Below are 15,207 nucleotides of genomic sequence, written 5' to 3'. Positions count from 1 at the left end.
CTTTCTACCAGCTCCACTCGGCAGGGAGTGAATACAAAGGGACCCCTGGTCCCCAAACCAGATCCCAGCCTTCAGTTCAATGCCGTCCATCTCAGCAGCAAAGACCAAGAGTCATTTCCCCCACACCTGTGACTGGGAAAACATGACCTTGAATTTAGGTCTTTAACCATGGTAAACCAGAAGGCCAGATAATAAAGGCTGTCTGTTACAGAAGATACCTCTGGATTTATTAGTACATCTGGAGCTCAGCTGTGTGTGTGTGTGTGTGTGTGTGTGGCTCAGTCTCTCTCCTACTTCCGTCAGTCAATCCTCAGACATCCAGCAGCCCACACCCCTGCTATCTCCCTCAGCACCGCCATCTTTATGTCTCCTAGCCATCACAAGACTGAGAAAGGTGTGGGCAGCTTTACAAAATGAAACTAAGTCCTTGCCAGTGAAAACATTAGAATCCAGTCCTGCCAGAGCTCCTCCCTTTTCCTGACAGGTTTCTTGAGTGGGTCATTATGCCTGAGAGTAATTACTGTACAAGTTCACCTTTATGGTCATAGAGCAAATGTCTCCTCTGGTCCTCTCGGAGCTGAAATTATTATTTTCTCATTTTTTTAAAATAATTTTTATTGGAGTATAGTTGCTTTACAATGTTGCGTTAGTTTTAAAGTTACTATTCTTGTCTCTGTTACATGGCAGGTGATGTGAGGACCTGACCCATCACTGATGCAGGTAGGCCTCATCCCCCTCTGCTCCCTGGTGCCTCACTGACCTCTCCCACACTGACCACACTGCTGAGGTGGGAGAGGACTGTCTCGTCACTAACGTTCCAACATTCTAAATTGGTCCCTCCAAAATCCATTTGCTGAAGCCCTTACCCCCAATATGTCTACATTTAAAGATGCGGCTTTTAGGAGGTAATTAAGGTTAAATGAGGTCATAAGGACCGTAAGAGTGAGCTCCTAATTTGATAAGATTGGTGTCCTTGTAAGAGGAAGAGACACCAAAACTCTCTCTCTTCCTCCGCTGTGTGAGGACACAGTGAGAAGGCAGCAGTTTGCAATCCACAAAGCGAGGTCTCATCAGAAACCAACGCTGCTGGCACCTTGATCTTGGACTTCTAGCCTCAAGAACTGTGAGAAAATAAATTTCTGTTGTTTAAGCCACCCAGTCTGTGGTATATTGTTACAGCAGCTTGAGCTGATTAATATAGTCCCAAACAGGATGGACTTGCCTTGCCACGTGTTAAGTTTGTGGCCCTCTTTCCTCAGTTCCTTACAGTCCTTCCTACAAGATGTTCAGAGATGCCCCACTGGAAGCAAAGTCTGAGGCACTAGGGGAGGAGCATCAAGTGTTGTTGCCCACCGCACCCTGCCCACCAGGCCCTGAACAGTCTCAGCTGGCAGTTCCCTGATGCCTCTTGACTATTTTCTCAGAAGGCCCAATTAGTCACCACCCAGAAAGGGTCCAGTCCTTGTCTTGAACTGCTAACAATCCTTCTTGGGAACACAGTGCTGGACTCTGCAGAAGCCTCATTCCACAGGGATGGCTCTTCTCATTTAAAGGTCTCTTCCCTTGGGTGTCTCTGTGTTTCTCACTCTAACTTTCCTGTCTCTTTATTTTTTAAATATATTTTCTTTATTCTCTCTCTGCCCCATTCTTAAGGTCTGCCTTTGTCTCTTACTCCTTATCATTCCCTTTTCTGCTCTTTTCCTTTCTTTCACCCTTAATATTGAAGTATGCTTTTTAATTATTTTTAACTTAATGAATAAGATTTCTTCTCAAGGATTAATTTGATAAGTAAATTAGTCAAATGTTATATGTCTCTTCTTGTATGAAAACAAATAAGTAAATGAAAACCAAATTAATATAACTTTTCTAATCCTTGACTATTCTTTTTTATAGGGTGCACCACTAACTAACGTTTGTTGGTACCACAAGGGGGCAGTGCAATCAAGCAGATCATTTAACCCAAGCAGTGACAATGCCAATAGTCAGAGGAGGTGGCCAGGGGCTTCCTCCTGGAGAAAAGGACAGCCAGAATGCAGCAACTGCTTGCTCCCGTCACTTGGGAAGACTTAGGACAGGCAAAGAGCATGGAGAAAGATTTAACAAACTTCCTGACTAATCAGTTTTCATATCTATGAATTGAGTTTATACCCCACTACAGGAACTTAAGAAGTTCGTTCTGGCTCAAAAGTCTGTTTCGTTGAAAATCAAGAAGTAGGGAAAGGTGGTGTGATCAAGAATGACTTCAAATCTTTGAATATGGTTGACCAGAAAGACCTGGCAATTTGGTTATAAACATGCTGACTTTGCGGTAGGGAATGGCCAAAGGGAAATATCTACCTAACATCTATTAATCTGTGCCTAGTGCTCAGAAAACGAATGAGGAAAAGAGATACAATTTAGGAGGTCACAGAAGCCACATACATGGAGCGCGTAATGTTCTGCAGTCTCCATCCTGATGATGTATGCAGGGCTCTGTGTGGCAGCACTCCCAACTTCTATCTGCCTGAGCTGAGATCCAATATGTGCCTGTCCTAACTCTCATCTGTGAATGACAAAAACTCAATTCAAATCAGAATCAGTAAAAAGGGAGTTTATTGGCTACTGTAAGTAAAGAGTCTAGAGAAGTGCTAAGCAATAGAAATATAATGTGAACACATATATAATTTTAAAATTGTTAATAGACACATTTTAAAGTTAAAAGATCCAGGTGAAATTCACTTTAATAGTATACTTTATGAATCCAATATATCTATAATTATCCTACTTGCAACATTTTATCAGAAAGTTAAAATTATTTGAGATATTTTACTCTTTTTCTTTAACACACAAAGTCTTCAAAATCTGGTGTCTATCTTACATCTCCAGGACATATCAAATTGGACTAGCTATATTTCAAGTGCTCACACGTGCTAGTGGTTACCATGTTAGACAGCACAGGCCTAGAGCTAGACCTTCAGGTTTAGCTGGATCCAGGCATTCAACAGTGTGGTTTGGGCTCTCTCTCAGCTTTGCTTTTCTTTGCATATTGGGCTCATCCTCTCCCGAAAGAGAGATACCTTCATTTGGCCAGGCAAGATGACCCACAAGCAATTCCAACTTATATTGTGTTTGTAGCTCACGGTATCAGAGGAAAAGACAACATTGTTCTGATAGCATTGTTTGGTTCTCCTGAAAATCCATAACCAATCACTGAGGCCAGGGGAATAGGGCCAACTCCAACCTACCTACATTGTCTACAATAGTTCTCGCAAACAAGGCTCTGACTGCACAAACCTGGTCACATGCTCCTCTCTGGAGCTGGGGGTGGAATGAGGGGACCGATCAGACCCACATGAATCACACAGAATCACAGAAGATGGGTCCCCAAAGGAAGAGATGCGGCACAAATCACATATATCCATTTAACGACCACTGTGGGCTTAAACTGCCCAAGACCTTGGACTCAGTGACAAGGCAAGGGGAATTAGGAAGGTTGGTACTAAAAGCTGACTTGACTACCAGTTCCTCTTTTTCGGCTTACACCATCATCGTGTCCAGAAGATGAATTCCCACTGGATTCCCATTCCTGACCTGCAGGTCCTTTTAAGCAGCTTCTCAACACCTGTGGCTGGATCTCTCTCATGCCAACCTGCATGGGATTCCTCAGAGAACCTAACCAACCCCACTCCTCCATTCAGCCCCTGGACCTTAGATTCAATTCTGACCGTTTGCCCATCCTTTCTCCCTTGTGGATTGGTGCTGCAGCCTGGAGGTCACCTTTGCTCTGGTTCTCAGGACCAGCACTTTCAGGCTCAGCTTTTTCACACAACTCTCCTTGCCCTTGAGAGACAACTTCAGTTCTCATGGCTCTCCCCTGACACTGAACAAAGGCAGCAGCAATGAAAATAATGCCAGGACAGACTGTATAGTACAGAGAATAAGACCCTAGACTCTGGAAAAACTGAAGCTGGGACTCAAATCCCAGCTCTGCCCCTTAGTGACTCTATGATGTTAAATAAGTAATTTAGTTTTTCTATGCCTCAATGTTCTCGTCTTCAAAATGCAGATAAAATGGACCTGTTCACCAGGCTTGTGTTGGAAATCAGATATGTAAACATGAGTGAAATGCTTAGAAGAGTCCATATGCGAGTATCATGGAGGGTGCGATCAGGGAAGCAGAACCATATGACTAATAATGGAATAAGGGTTTTATTACAGGGATTCCCTTACACAACCGTGGGGAAATCTGGATAAGTAAAGGTCTGCAAGGGGAACGCTGGAGGATGAGAGAAAAATCACTTATTAGGAACCACAAAGGAAAGCTGACGAAGAAGACCAGTGCTGAGAAGGCTGCCTCTGAATCTGCTGGAGGAGTTAGGTCAGAAGAGTAGGCCGATGGGGAAGAAACTCGAGACCAAAGCTGAGGAAAGCAAGGAAAACTGGAACCCACGACTGCCTCTCACAGCGTTTAACCACACAGTGCTGGTGACCAGAAAAAGAAGCGGCTGCCTTCGCCGAGCAGCATGTACCTACCTGAACCGGAAGAAGCTGAAGGAGAGCTGGTGGGAGCAAGAGCCGCCACAGTCACAGCTGAGGCTTGACTCCAGTGAAGTCAAAACAGCGCGAGCCACCCTTCCTCTACGCCTGCACCAACCCGCCCAGCACGCGAGCTGCCGCGTCACTTCCGCCTTCCAAGTCTCGCGTGGATTTCTCCTCGGGCAGCCCTAACCCACAACCAGGCAAGGAAGGAAACCTGGGGTCATGGTGCCAGCTGAGCACAACTGTCCCAGTGTGAAACCACCACAAAGTGTTAACTAGTGTTGTTATTCCTGCTGCCGTATTGTGTATGGGTCTTGTGTCGTTATCATTTACTGCTTATGTTACACTCCACGAGAATGTAAGTCCCTTAGGTCGTCTTAGGATAACCACATTATACATAATTTACAAAAGTTGTCACATACACGTTATTTAAACCACATAACAACCCAGTTGCGTAGGCAAGGGAGGTTTATGACCCACAGAAATGTTACAGAGCTGCAGGTCGCCTGATTCCAAGGCCAGGGCGCCCCACTACGCCCCACTCCTGTCCCGCCACACGGTGGCAGCACAGTGCACAGTGTGGGCGCTCGGTGATGTATATTGACGCGCTTTTAATTCCCAGGTGTACATCAATTAAACAGGAATGTGGTATGCCGTGGCACAGTGAAACTGGTTTTCATGGGAGGTTTATGGAATCAGTGTTATTACCTGATTCACACCTCAGAAGCCTGCGGAAACCCAAATGTGGAATTTTTAAGCGGTGCAGTTCCTACAATTTGCAGCAAGTGTCACCCGAGAGCTACTGAACAATCAATGCCTGGACCTGACAGTATCAAGATAGAGAACCAGTGTAATGCACATCACGTAATGCAGAACACCGCCTACATTTCACAATACAAAATAAAACAAAAAAGCAAAACCATTGCACCGTTTCACATTACACTGCAGATAACAGCTGTTTAGCAGATTATTTCTCCTCACTCTACCCTCCTCCCTTTGACTATCAATCAGGAAGTGTCTGTAGGACAACAGCTGTGTGCTAAGCGCTGGGGAGTGACAGAATGTTAAAGTAGATTTTTCAAAGGTAGTCCTTGTTCTGTTGTTTTGATATTCCCCAAGTCCTTATGATTTTCACTCAGATTTGGAATCTTCTTTCTCTATGCAATGCTACCCCTAATAGCACACTGTCCTCTCCCTGCCTCCTTTGCTCTTTTCCAGAATCAACAGTCATAATGAACTTGACTGTCCCTAGGTCTGAACAAGCGCTTTCAGGCCTATATAAGATCATGGGAGATAATAACCTTATATTTGTTTTACCTTTTGTACTTTTCAAAATATTTTTCATTGTGTGATCTCATTTGAAATTTATAACTACATTGTACAATGACTAGGGCAGATATTATTGTACTTGTCTCAGAAAAGTGGAACTAGACTGGAGAGGTTAAGTCAATTGACCAGGTTGCACAGGTCGTCAGCCAAGTACTGTTTCTTCTGAATCCAAGTCCAGAACACACTCTGCTGTTGTGGAAGAGGAACCAGAGTCTTATGTACATATTAGTATAACTTATGAATGTTCCATCCTAGGTAAATTTTGACTGAAAAATGATGGTTTCAAAGGTGTCAATAGCCATGAAACCATAATCTCCAGTTTATCTAGAATCTAAAATAATTTTAAAAATGGAACTTTCTGGTTAATTCAAAGTGCCACGCATATCTATGATTTGATATGGCTGGGGTGACTTTCCTAATACTGATTTATGCTAATTTCTAGAATGTAAGTTTCTTTGAGGAAAGAAACTTTGTTTTGTTTATTGTTGCATCTCCAGCACCTAGAAGAGTCCCTGGCACATAGTAAATGCTTAATAAATATTTGTTGAAAAAAATGATGAATGAAATCCTGAAAAAAGCAAAGGGGAAAGGAACACAAGTGAAAATGGATACACTGTGCCATTACATAATTCAGCTTTCTATGTTTTCCTCAGTCACTTCCGGTATGGAGGTAAATACCTTCCATTTTATATCTTAATCTATTCAATAAACAGAACTACAGAACGAGAAAATGAGACTTTTGGCAGTAGGAAATCCTGACTTTTCCCTGAGCCCTTGTCATCTCCCCAGCATTCATAAATGCCATACTCAAATATTAAAGTTCTTCATGATCATTCTCCAGATCAAAATCTTGTATCCAAAGTCAAAGGTCCCACCCCCCCCCCCAAAGGTATTGTTTTCCAAGTTTTGTCCATCAAATGTCTTCCTGAGTTTTTGGGAAGGACACAGTCCAGTGAAAAACCAAGTATGCTTCCCAGTGGTCGCATACTTGAATTGTGTCCCATTTCATCCCACTATCAAATTGTTCCAGAAACACACCCCAAACCTACGCCATAAGGAGGTTGGAACCAGTGCATCAGGACCAGAGGCTGAAGAGCGCTCTAGGGTCCCATGGAACATCTCAGGTAGGTCATTCCATGATTTCTACATTGGGAGGCAAGACAGCATTCCATGGCACTTGCCTGGTGGGCTAGGGTGTTACTATTACCATCCACTCTCTTCAAACAAACTGGGTCCCCATTTCTGTTACTACATAGGACTCATCTAACTATATACTCTCAAGTCATCTTATTCTATGTCAGAACTACCTCTCAAAGTGAGACCCTCTTTTCTATCCCCACTTTCTGACTCTAGTTCCGTTTCTCAGCATTCCTTACCTGAATCACTGAAATAACCCCTAACTCATTTCTAAAGGTTAGTTTCTCCACCATTTTGTCTTTCTATAATATAGGTCTTATCACTTCACTTTCTGCTTTCAAACCTTATGGTGCTCCAGTTCTTAAAGAATAAAGACCCAAAATTTAGCAAGGCATACAAAGCCCCTGAATCCCAGCCCTAAGCTCTCTGACTAAATTCCTGCTCTTTTTCAATAACCACCCATACACAACACTACCTGCTATTCCTCAAAATTAATAGGTACTTCTAGCACCTCTGGCCCAATTCCTTTGATTATTCTGCTTTCTGTGCCTGGAATGTGCTTTCCTCCCTTATTGAATGCCTGGAAATGCTCACTACTCAGGGCCCAGTTCTAAAAAATCGCCTTAATGTACCATATGTTATTGCTGGTAGGGTAACCTGCTATATAATATTTCTAGACAATAACTTGGCAAAAAAATCAAAAGGTTAAAAGTTAATATCTTTGACCCAATTATTTGCCATATCTATATGTTCTAGGGAAACAAACTCAAAAAATTATCCACAGGGGATTACCTGGCGGTCCAGTGGCTAGGGCTTCGCATTCTCATTGCTGAGGGCCCCGGTTCTAGGGGAACTAAAATCCCAGAAGCCGCGTGGTGTGGCCAAAAAAAAAAAAAAAATTATCCACAGAAAAATCCATTACAGTGTTACTTACAATAGTAAGACATGCAAGTAACCTAAATGTCCTGCTATTGGAGAATGCTTAAGGCAGTAGCTTTTGAACTTTCTTGACTACTGTAAATATATTCACACACCAAACACATTTGCATGTTTTATATATATATATATATATATATATATATATATATATAATCCAAAACAAAAGCTTCATGAGACAATACATTCCTACTACATACAATGCATTCAATTTCATTTTTTAAAGTGTTGATTGCAACTCACTAAACCTGTTAGTGAGTTGTGAGCTACAGTCTGAGAAACACTAGATTAAAAATATGATAACATTATAATGGAATATTATTTAGCTACATAAATATTTCTTAAAAACCACTTAATCAGTAAGAATATATAATATTAAGTGATTTAAAAATCAAGTTACCAATTATCCATATAGCCTGATTTTAATGTTTTTTTGTTTTTTTTTTTTGCAGTATGCGGGCCTCTCCCTGTTGTGGCCTCTCCCGTTGCGGAGCACAGGCTCCGGACGCGCAGGCTCAGCGGCCATGGCTCACAGGCCCAGCCGCTCTGCGGCATGTGGGATCTTCCCGGACCGGGGCACGAACCCGTGTCCCCTGCATCGGCAGGCAGACTCTCAACCACTGCGCCACCAGGGAAGCCCGATTTTAATGTTTTTTAAGCATGTGTGCATTGGGATGTTTCTCTGGGGCTATACATAAGAGATAGGGTGCTTTATTGTATCCATAATTTGCCGAATATTTCTTTGTCATAGTTTCTTGTAGGGAGCAGAACAGAAGAGCAGGTGATTTAGGCAGTCCTAGAGCCCTACGTGACCTTGAATTAAGTGTAAAGTAGATTCATTTTTTTTCAATAAACCTTTATTAGCAATAAGCATTATGCGCTGAGTACTCAAAATGCAAAGGTGCTCCAAATCTACCATGGGAAAGCAGACATTGAAACAAATTAATGCGCTGGTTTTGCAGATGGACATAAGATGTACAATGGGTACCCCAAAGAGAGAGAATCCTCATTTCTGCTGAGAGATGATTCCTGAGCTGAGATAAAAGATGAGTTTGCCCCCAAGGAGCAAGGAAGAAAAGAAGAGCATTCCAGATAGAAGGATGGAGCAGTGGGGTGCCGAACAGGGAATGGTGACCGTGCAGGGTGAATTGGGGGTGTGTGAGGCATCTTGGTATGACAGGAGCATAAGGTAATGTAGGGACTGCAGTGAGAAGTGAGGCTGGAGAGTTGAGCAAGGGCAGGGTCACAGAGGGCCTGTGTGCCATGCCAAGGAGCCTGGACACTCTGGGTCCCTGGATCTTAACGAGGATGCCCATCATCATCACCTGCACAGCTTTAAAATCTGCAGATGCCTGGCTCACCCCCAATAATACTGATTAGTCGGTCCTGTGTGAGATCTACCATTTTTTACTGTTTGCTCAACCTCTTTCTGTAGGCAATGAGAGGCTATTTAAGGAGTGCAATAAGCAGAGGTGTAATATCACATTTCCAACCAGCAACAGTGTGGAGAGTGGATTGGAAGTGGACAGACTGAAGGCAGGAAGCCCAGCTAAAGAGACCATCATGACAGTCCAAGTGAATACGGGGAAAAAACACAGGCTAAAGAAAAGGCAGTTGGGAAGGAGAGGAGGGGAAGGATACTGAAATGTCAAGTCCACAGCCTGGATTATATGGAGTCAGTGGTGGCAAAGGGTGGGTTTGGTGCTGGGAGGTTTAGCTCCCCCATAATCTCCTGCAGCCCTCCTAAACAAACAGGTAAAATGAAAGCAGGTATTTGCTATGCTAACAGAAGGATAGGAAAAATCCTCCACTTTCCCTTCCTCCCCGTTGCCCACTTTCCAGTAGAGCACCACCTCCAAGCAGCTCCTCTTCCTGAAGCCACTAGTGTCTGAGGGTGGAGGAGGGAGACATGACTGCCTTTCAGAACACCTTGGGGAAAATAATACTTACCTCATGGATTGGAAGTGAGAATAAATAAGATAATGTATGGACTGTGTCTGGCACATGGTAAGCTCTCGATAAATCACTTCCTTTTCCTGGACAGCAGTGACTAAGGCCCCAGACCTCCTCTTGTCTGACCAAAATTTCTACCCAGCTCTGTTTTCCCTTCTTAAACATATTTATAAGTTTGCTAGCGCAAGACTAAAATGACAAGTTTTTACTTTCTTTTTCAGACAAGACAGAGGAAATTTTTTCATCGTATGGAATAATTAAAGTCAAACCTAGGTGAAAGATTCCCCCCGCCCTTTTGGCTGCGTTTCATCAATGAGAAGAAATTCTCTTTCCTGATAGTCCTCCCCGAAAGGTAACATTCTTTTCACCCATATACTCAATGAAAAAAAAAAAGTGCTAGTAGCAACACATCTGAAGATTCCTTGTACCCATCTGAAAGTTAATTCCTCTTCAGTGCTTTGCAATTAACCAAAAACACTGCACCTTAAAAAAAAAAAAAAAAAGTCTGCAGAGACCTCTATTAAAGCTGTTCTTTTTATAGAAGTACAGTCACAAATCAATGCATTGTTAATGAAGAGTTTCCCTCCATAGGCCTCTAGAGATGTAGAGACTCAAGATTTGCTCGTGATTTCTCACTGGGGGGAGGGGGACTGGGAGTTTACACAATGGGGGCTTTCAGTTCCATGTACTTCAGAAGAACCTAGTCCAAGAAGTCAGGCTCCTGGACCAGCCCTGTCCCTTCCTTTCCAAGTGTGAAGCCCAGATTGTTATGAGAACTGTGGAGAGGGGTGTACTGATCTAAATCATTCAAATCTTCCTCTTCATTTAAAAATGATCAGAAAGGCGCTTCCCTGCTGGCGCAGTGGTTGAGAGTCCACCTGCTGACGCAGGGGACGCGAGTTCATGCCCCGGTCCGGGAAGATCCCACATGCCGCGGAGCGGCTGCGCCCGTGAGCCATGGCCGCTGAGCCTGCGCGTCCGGAGCCTGTGCTCCGCAACGGGAGAGGCCACGGCAGTGAGAGGCCGGGGAACCGCAAAGAAAGTTAAAAAAAAGATCAGAAAGGCAACTTTTCTCCTTCTTCTGGAAGCATAAACATCACAAACCACTATAAATAAGAAAACCTGGCAATTAAGAGCCTGGTTGTCTTCATTTGAATCCTAGTCCCAGCTCTACCGCTATTAAGTAGCCTGGGGCTACTTACTTGCTGGTGCCTCTTTTCCTCATCTGTAAAATGGGTGGTTATAGTATCTACCTCATAGCGTTGTTGTGAGGATTAAAATGAGTTAATAGATGTGAAGTGCTTAGAAGAGTGCCTGGCACATGGTTTCTGGTCACCAGACACTACACAGCAGAGGAGAGCTCAGGCTGGATCAACCCATGGCACTGCTAGAACTGGGTCTGCTCTATAAGAGAGATTCTAACTAAGTACTGGACCACGGGCCAACTAAGGCCCACAGACATGCATAGTTAACTTGAACAGGGTTTAACTTTCCAAACACGTTATTATCAACATACATGACTTAGGAGATAAACAAATCAGCATTTCTAGCTTCTCTTGTAGATTCGAGAGATTTGGCCATCCCGGGCAGGCCTGGAGTCTTCCTGGCAAGTCTAGGTGGGTGCTGAGTAGCTGCTAAATCGTGGGCATGGAGCCAGTCTCCAGGTCACGACCACCCACTTGGCCTAATCCTCTCATTTCCTTAACATCTGGCATTTGAAGTTGTGATGCCTACACAAAAGGGATTGGGGCTTGGAAAATCATAGCCTCTACCTACATCATAATAAAGGAGTAGCTCTGTGAAGTTGGAGGGGTGGACACAGCCTCGCCTTCTTGATGACTGGGAAAAAGGAAGTAAAGAAGAGTGAGCATGATGAACTGGTTGTATCTGAGACCCAGATCTTCTGTAGTCTCTCCACTGGAACTTTTCCCCCCTCCTTATAAAATTCAAATAAATTACTTATAAAGTAAAAACAGTAACAGGGGCTTCCCTGGTGGCACAGTGGTTGAGAATCTGCCTGCCAACGCAGGGGACACGGGTTCAAGCCCTGGTCTGGGAAGATCCCACGTGCTACGGAGCAACTGGGCCCGTGAGCCACAATTACTGAGCCTGCGCGTCTGGAGCCTCTGCTCTGCCACAAGAGAGGCTGCAATAGTGAGAGGCCCACGCACCGCGATGAACAGTGACCCCCGCTTGCCACAACTAGAGAAAGCCCTCGCACAGAAACGAAGACCCAACACAGCCATAAATAAATAATAAATTAATAAATTAAAATTGCAACCTCCCTTAAAAAAAAAACAAAACAGTAACAGCTCCGATTTATTGACTATGCCATTTTACATGCATTATCTAATTGAATCCTCAGAACTGTGATGCAGAAATGATGATCTTCATCTTATAGGTGAAGGAAACAAGGCTCAGAGAGGCTAAACAACTGCCTAAAAAGTCAGTTAGGAAGTGATGGAGCAGGGACTGAAGCTCAGGTTCCAGGGTAGTCAGTGCATCTGTCTGGTTAGCCGTTTCTTCCAAATTTGCGCAGTGCCTTTAGGGACTTTCTTGTCCCTAAAGGAGAAGGGACTTCTCCTCTAAGAGAATTTCCTCAAATGCATCCTCCTCTCACAACAGCTCTATGGAGAGCTAAAGGTGGTGAGAGGATCAGTATTTTATGTAAACTGCGAATGCCCTAGGAAACCAATAAAAAAAAGTAAAAGGCTGTGGGGCTTCCTAATGTATAGGAGTTAAAAAGGAAGACTCAAAAACCTTGACTGTGTAGAGAAAATTAATCTAATTTTCTAGAAGGTCAGAGATGCAAATCTTCTCCAATCATTAAAAACACTTGGGCAAAGAATGACTAAAAGGTATTGAGTTCTGTCTATGCCACGCCAAATTTGAGGCAATGCCAAGACTTTTAATATTTATCAGCTATCTTAATGGAGGAGTAGTCTATGACAACACGAGTAATACTGTTGGCTCTACAGCTTACTAGCTTTGTGACCTTGAGCAAATTACTTAACCCAAAGCCTTGGTTTCCTCATCTGTATAATTAGCATGACACTAAACTTGGAAGTCTGTCCTGAGGATTAAATAGGATGCACGCAAAGTGATTAGCATGCTGGCATACAGCAGGTGCTCTATAAATGGTGATGTTTTCCCACCCTCCCTTTTAATTCTCCTCAGTGATTTAAAAATTGATGGTAACCAGAACATAGATTTGCTATTTTGGGATAAAATGTGGGAAAATAGGAGACAAGGGTTTATTTGGTCAGACAGACAATAATTGCCAAGTCTTTTCCTTTCTCTTAAACCAAAAGAATCTCTAAGGGCTAGTTTATATGCAGCAGCACTCAAATAGCATCTCTGGCAAGAAGAGTTGGAATACTGAGTAGGTGTAAATGACTTAACTATAGTCTGGAAAAGTAAGCTTCTGAACTACTAATAATAATGTCTAATATTGAGTGTTTACTATAGCCAAACAATATGCTATTCACTTTACATCCATTATTTCATCCAATCCTCACAACCTCAAAGGTAGCTACTGTTATTTCTATTTTTTTAAACTTTTTTTTAAAATAAATTTATTTATTTAGTTACTTGTTTTTGGCTGCGTTGGGTCTTTGTTGCTGCACGCGGGCTTTATTTGTGCCGAGCGGTGGCTTCTCTTGTTGCGGAACACGGGCTCTAGGCGCGTGGGCTTCAGTAGTTGTGGCTCATGGACTCAGTAGCTGTGGCACGCGGGCTCTAGAGTGCAGGCTCAGTAGTTGTGGTGCATGGGCTTAGTTGCTCCACAGAACGTGGGATCTTCCCGGACCAGGGCTGGAACCCGTGTCCCCTGCATTGGCAGGCGTAATCTTAACCACTGTGCCAACAGAGAAGCCCTATCTCTATTTTTTAAAATGTATTTATTTTATTTATTTAATTTTGGCTGCGTTGGGTCTTCGTTGATGCACATGGGCTTTCTCTAGTTGTGGCAAGTGGGGGCTACTTTTCGTTGTGGTGCGCGGGCTTCTCATTGCGGTGGCTTCTCTTGTTGTGGAGCACGGGCTCTAGAGAGCAGGCTCAGTAGTTGTGGTGCACAGGCTTAGTTGCTCCGCAGCACGTGGGATCTTCCCGGAGCAGGGCTCAAACTGGTGTCCCCTGCATTGGCAGGCGGATTCTTAACCATTGTGCCACCAGGGAAGTCCCTGTTATGTCTGTTTCATAGATGAATTTGAGCCTTTTTGAATTTTGTAACTTGTCCTATAAAATGGACAATTGCAATGCATCCATGTACATACACATGGACATATAAATTTGTCCAAGCCCAAAATGCAAAACTGCTGTAAATGTGATGAACTTGGGGAGCAGTGATGGATGGTATAGAAATGTAGCTTCAATGGAAATTTTTTTAGTCTAAATTATCTAGTTATCCAACCTGCCAAAATTAGTCAACTATCAACTGAACTCACAGTGTTAAATACACAGCAGGCACTCACACCTATTGCTTTAATACTTTTGTCTCTATCATTAATGTCTTATGATTAAGTCATAATTTTGTACCCTGCCTTTACCTAAAATAGGGACAAATACCTTATCCACAAGGGAGCTGTGAGGAAAAGCTATGAATAACTATATACACACAGAATTTACAAGCACCCTTTCTCTAGATTGCATTCATCTTCTCCACATTCTGCTGTGAGATTGAATATTATTTTACTAAACACAAGTTAGAGGGCTGTCTGAAAGAGGACCGTTAGAAGGCAAAACAACCAGGACCCCATATCTCTCCTCCAGACATGGGTTCACTCAGACAGGAGGACTGAAAAACATGGGTTTCTTCCAAATCACCGCATTTAGTATATTATCTCTACAGCTTTCCCAAAGAATACTGCATCTCTAGTATAAGAGCAAATGCCACCCAGGAAATTGGTACAATCATCTGCCCCTTGGATGAATGATTCTGATGCACCATTACTTTAGGAATTTACTGATATCTGACTACTACTTTTAATACCTGAGATTAAGAGACCAACCCTATATTTTCAGTTTCATCAAGTTAGCATATCCTTCAAGCATTTTCTCTGAGTGAAGCAATGTGCTAAGTGTTGTGATGACCACCAAGATCTAGAAGAGATCATACTGTCTGCCTGAACTTGTATATATATCCATTCATATACTTGTGATACTAAGTGTAATCATTTGCTGATTCCTCCTGTAATATGAGCTCCTCAAGGACAGCTGTTGCTGCTTATTTTCTGTTTTTATTTCCAATACCTAGAACAGCGTTTAGCACATAGTAAGGGATCAAAAATGATTCTGGCAAGGCTTCCTTGGTGGCGCAGTGGTTGAGAGTCTGCC

The sequence above is a fragment of the Pseudorca crassidens genome, chromosome 5, assembly GCF_039906515.1.
Source record: "Pseudorca crassidens isolate mPseCra1 chromosome 5, mPseCra1.hap1, whole genome shotgun sequence".
Lineage (NCBI taxonomy): Eukaryota > Metazoa > Chordata > Mammalia > Artiodactyla > Delphinidae > Pseudorca > Pseudorca crassidens.
This window is presented reverse-complemented; position numbering follows the sequence as displayed.